Source organism: Chlorocebus sabaeus, chromosome 11, assembly GCF_047675955.1.
Source record: "Chlorocebus sabaeus isolate Y175 chromosome 11, mChlSab1.0.hap1, whole genome shotgun sequence".
NCBI classification, from domain to species: domain Eukaryota; kingdom Metazoa; phylum Chordata; class Mammalia; order Primates; family Cercopithecidae; genus Chlorocebus; species Chlorocebus sabaeus.
In genome coordinates, this window is record NC_132914.1 from 34,135,213 (window position 1) to 34,141,212 (window position 6,000).

Here is a 6,000-nt window from a genome sequence, read left to right on the forward strand (position 1 = left end):
CTATTCTTATAATTCTTTAATGCAAATGCGTGCAAATCACTAGAACTAAAGCGACAAAATAAAATTAATAAACACGGGCTTCAGGATATAATAATGTGTTTACATGGTTTTTAAACTGTTTTCGGGCGGAGTTTCATCCCATATCATAACCTGAGGATTGATTTAACCCTCTTGTGATGAGGGATTCTTTATTTTTGAAGTGGGATGTATTGAACTTGTTGGCATGTCTATACTAGTAGAATAAGTAGTCTTTTTTAAAAACAGCTAATCAGTTCATGGTAAATTATTTCCTTTGCACGGGCACTATGGTAAACCTACTTAAATATTAGCCATAGCACTCCAGTAGGGAAGCATTCATTAGTTGAATAATTTTGACCTGATCCATAGGATAATTGGTTTAACTAGGACTATTTTTTACCATGAATTGAGACAAACTAAAATCTGCAGTCTCTATCTGAGTTTTGTTTTTATGCACACTGACTTGGGTGGTTTTTCAGTCATTGTCTAAAGAAATAATTTCACTGTCAATCAAAAAAAATTAAACATCTACTGTATCTACAAAGTTAAGTAACACATTTTAATAAGGCCCTTTCCAATTGCCTTTTGCCCCCCATTCTGCTACAGTCTACACAGACAGACTGGTAGAAAACAACCTGCAACGCAATGCTGTACTCTCGTATTTACCATATGAACTAATTGCTGTGTAGGAGGACCAAATGAGTAATTATCTTTATACTACTTACAGAATCGAATTGCTTAAGTGGAGTAATGCAGAAGATCTTCCTAATGACCCTCTTGTGTTTGATTTCAGCGTTAAATATTAAGTAAACAAATTCTGAAAACAACTTTCCTGGTATTTGTTTATGCTGTTCCTGGCCTTACTGTTGTGTTTTCACAACAAGCAGAGTTAATTTCACTTGGATATTCGATTTTCTGAATTCATTTCTCTGAAAAAAAATTTATTTCATCTAAAATGAATATCACAGGTTTTGATTTTTTTCTTTGTTCTTTGGACTGTCTCACAGCTCATTAGCAGGTGAATCAAAACAGTTTTTTTATTTTTTGTCACTAACTAAAAGCTCAGGCAAGAATTTTGGGCAAAGTAAAAACTGCATTGAAGATCATCTTTTTCAATGCTGAAGGATAAGATGACAAGAATTTCAACTTTCAGTCTTTAAATTTTTTTTCCAACTATTTCAACTACCAAGAACCTAAAAAGTCAACCAAGAAATACAGATTTGTATTTACTTCCCCACTCACACTCTGAAGGAATTGGTGAAATAGTAAAAGGAGAGGAGTGCAGGTTAGACTGATATTTACTGAGCACTGTAGGCTGTGCTAAGTACTATAGTAGCCATTGTTAGTCAAAAAAAATGCTGGCTGTAATGATCTCTGTCACAGCTTCCTTCTGGATGACCTCTAAGTTATGTAGAGGAGGGACTGGTTTGGAAATAAGGAGCCCAAGAAAAACCCACGTGAGCTAAGCATATCTGTTTAAGTGACAATTTTAAACATTCAAAACTCTGTGATTTCCCTACTTGCTCAATCCTCTTCCAATTTCTTCTTCCTCTTTCTCATTCACATCGTGGAGGAGTGAGAGTTAGCTTGTTAGGCAGAGATCTCCCTAAGGTGAGGGGAACTTGGGAATCACTCTAAGACTCTAATTTTAAATATTATTTGACCTCCAAGACAGGAACTAAGAGAGTGGGTAAATGAAGAAACTTCAGAGCAGCTAAGCTTAGTCTGAATGCAGATCACAGAAAATTATTAAATTTTAACTTACTTAAAGTGTTACTGCTTTCCTTTTTTGTATTTTATTGGCAGCTCAGATTCATAACATCCCAGTTGTAACTTTCTGTATACACTTGGGGCCGCTCCTGTATTCCTCAATTCAGAAAATGGAATTGCCACTCACTCCCCGCTGGTGATGATGATGACCAAACTTCTGGCTTGCACAGAAGGGTGTCTGTACTAAGAAGTCCAGTTCTGACTCCAGATCCTTCCTTCCTTCCTTCCTTCCTTCCTTCCTTCCTTCCTTCCTTCCTTCCTTCCTTCCTTCCTTCCTTCCTTCCTTCCTTCCCTCCCTCCCTCCCTCCCTCCCTCCCTCCGTCCCTCCCTTCGTCCCTCCCTTCCTTCCTTCCTTTTGACAGAGTTTTGCTCTTATTGCCTAGGCTGGAGTACAATGGTTCGATCTCAGCTCATTGCACCCTCTGCCTCCCTGGTTCAAGCGATTCTCCAGCCTCAGCCTCCAGAGTAGCTGGGATTACAGGTGCCCGCCACCACGCCCAGCTAATTTTTTGTATTTTTAGTAGAGGCAGGGTTTCACCATGTTGGCCAGGCTGATCCTAAATTCCTGACCTCAGGCGATCAGGCCACCTTGGCCTCCCAAAGTGCTAGGATTACAGGCAGTAGCCACTGTCCCCAGGCCTCCAGATCCTTTTAATACAACCCAATTCATCCCTCTGGAAGATTTGGTGTCTTCTCTTTTTCCATTATGTTCAATTTGTTCATTTTTCCTGATGGATACCCAGTGAGCATTTCAATCTGAGACTCAGTTTTGAGTTCTTCAATTCTGAGAAATTCTATTGATTTATTCCTTCAGTAATGTTCTAACTTCCATTTTTTCTGTGCAGTCCCTCACTAGAACTCCTTCTTTGTTGGATTTTTGACTATCAGGACTAAATTTCCAATTTTCACTTCTCTTCTATTTTCCATTTTTGTCACCCTACTCCTTGTGCTCTAATTTTGGGGAGATTTCCTTGACGTTGTCCTCTGAGCCTTCTATTAAACTACTACAATTTCATGTCTTATAGTTCTAAGATCTGCACACTTTTTGGGTTAGTGATTATTTTTTCTTATTTCATGGATGCAAAATCTTTTCTTCTTTCTCTGACCATATTCATTATGTATATTTAACACCCTTTCACCCTCGTTTCAGTCTTGTCATCTTTTTCTCTGAATAATTCTTTTTGTTGTTGTTGTTCTGTTCTTTATGTTGGAGGATTTTTTCTCAGGTGTCTGCTGATCCCTGGGCTTCCATTTAAAAACACTGTAATATGGATTTGCAGGACCAAGTGCATCAGTAAGACATAGAACCAGTGAGCATCACTGAAGGGCAATTCAGAACCGAGCTGTATTTTTAACTGGAACACCCCCAAATATCAGTATCAACAGCTTTATTCTCTGGAGTGATTAAATTCTTTTCAGAGAGGGACTATCTAGTCTCTCACCAGGGATGTAAAGGTAGTAATTAAAATCTGCCTACTTTTACTTAATCCTCCTTCTTCAGTATGTCCCCTGACTCTGTCCTCTTTTGGGTCTGATATCTGGGATCTAGAGCCTTTCAAGGTTAATATTTCTGGGCAAAATAAAACACAAAAAACAAACCTATTTTATTTACAATTTGGGGAAGGGTAATAATTAAGGATGTGTGGGTGGAGACTTGAGCTTCAAGACATCTTAAGAATTACATTGACCCCCAACCCCTGCCTTTTTAGCCTCTTGTCTTACCTCCACCTTCTTCAGAATGAATATGAGGTGTCTCCATCTCTATTTTTTTCTGGGTCTTTCTGGGGTGAATCACTAGCTTCTCATTGCTGTCTGCCTCTAGAGGTTTAAGCTCTCTCTGCTTAGCAAGTTAGTGACTGCTTCTTCACCGACTTCCATCTTCTAAACCTATTAACATCTTTTGTCTTTTTAGTCTTTTTGTTCTTTGCGGTTTATAGCCTTTTATTGCTTTACTGTCATTACAGTGTCATTTCAGGAGCAGGAACACAAGCACGCAAGTTCTTAATTTATCATGTTTAGCTATTTAAAAAGGCAATTCTCATTGTGCCACTATTTAAAACTTTCCTGTGGCTTCCAATTGTGCTTTGGATTTATTGAATACCTTCAGTGTGGTCTGTAAAGCCTTACTGACCTGACTTCTATCTTCTTTATTGTTTTCTGAGTTGACCATGATTTTCATCCTCAATTTCTCCTTTGCAGCACAAATCATAAAGTCAAATAATTTCTTGTAAGCTCTGGAAGGAAAGGAACATATCTTGCTTTATCACTGCTTTTTTTCTAGTGCTTCACACTGTGCCAGCAGTAATAGTTATTCAATAAGCATTTGTTAATGAGTAGATTAATATGTCACTTCTTAACCCTATCTCTTTCTCTGTAGTTATCATCAGTAATAAGAGCCATTAGTTACTTATTTCAGAAATATAGTATATTAGTCTGTTCTCACACTGCTAATAAAGGCATACCTGAGACTGGGTAATTTATAAAGGAAAGAAGTTTAATTGACTTACAGTTCCACATGGTTGGGGAGGCCTCCCAGTCATGGTGGAAGGTGAATGATGGGCAAAGTCGTATCTTACGTGGTGGCAGGCAAGAGAGCTTGTGCAGGGGAACTCCTATTTATAAAACCATCAGATCTCATGAGGCTTGCTACCATCAGAACAGTATGGGGGGAACCACCCCCATGATTCAATTATCTTCACCTGGCCCAGCCCTTGACACGTGGGGATTATTACAATTCAAGGTGAGATCTGAGTGAGGACAGAGCCAAACCATATTACCAGGGTATGTAATAGAAGCTAGTAAACTGTTCTATTCCCAGGGAGGAAGAAGGCCCAGAAGGAAAAAGATGTCCATTTGTATCTCAGGAACAGTCACAAACTCTTGATACCTGTTTTGTGTCATGTCTGTGTTATATGTTTTATATCTATGCTTAATAATCACAATCATAATTATTATTAGATATATAAGCTATAAAAAACTAAGTACTTTCAAGCTAATTGTTATAGTATTAATATCTTATATATTAGCTCATTTAGAATAGTGACAGACACAGTTCTAAGCTTTTTACATACATTTACTATTTAATTTTCACAATAAACTTGTGTAATAGATATTTTTATTTGTATTGTACAGGTAAAAAAAAAAACACCTCAGAGAGTTTAAGTAGCCTTTCTTAGGGTATATAGCCATTGATTGTAGAGTCTGGATTCCAATTCAGACCTTAAGTTGCAGAATTAGGCTCTTAGCCAATGCCGTATGCTGCGGCTTCTCATCTCTCCTCATAAGGTGTCTACAGAGTAGGCAGAAAGGTATTAAGGGATCAGTCAGCCAGGAAGGTGAATTGATAAAAGCGTGAAATGATAAAAGTATGGCCTTTATCTACTTCTTCATTCACATTAGCAACCAATCCATGACCCTACTAGTTGTACCGTCTAAGAACCTAGAATGAACCTTGTCATATTCTTTTCCTCTCCCATATAAGTAAATAAGCATACGGATACACAGATGTATAGGTGTTACTCTGTTGTCTATTTTCCAAAATGATGCAGTTTTTACCTGACTGTAACTAATGAAAATCCCTTCAGTTTAACTGTTGTAGTTTAATGAATTATTTTTTCTTGCTTTTTTGAGGTATAATTGACAAATAACAAAAGTACACATTCAGGGTGTATAATGTGATGATTTGCTATAGCTATACATTGTGAAATGATGACCACAATTAATTTAAATAATATATCCATCATTACTCATAGTTACCATTTTGTGTGTGTGGAGTAAGTTAGTGAAGACACTACAGATCTCCAGGAATACCTGGGAGCTATTGTGGATTTGGTTCCAGATCATCTCAATAAAGTGAATATCATAATAAAGCCACAAAATATCATCAAAAAGTCACAGTACATTTTTGGTTTCCCAGTGCTTATACAATTTATCTTGACACATACTGTAGTCTATTAAGTGTGCAATAGTACTATGTCTAAAAAGCAATATACATGCCTTAATTAAAAAATACTTTATTGCTAAAAAATTCTAATGATCATCTGCGCCTTTAGCGAGTTGTAGTCTTTTTTTGCTGGTGGAGGGTCTTGCGTTGGTGTTAATGGTTGCTGATTGATCAAGGGTGGTTGCTGAAGGTTGGGGTGGCTGTGGCAATTTCTTACAATAAGACAGCAATGAAGTTTGCTGCACCAGTCAACTCTTCCTTTCACAAAA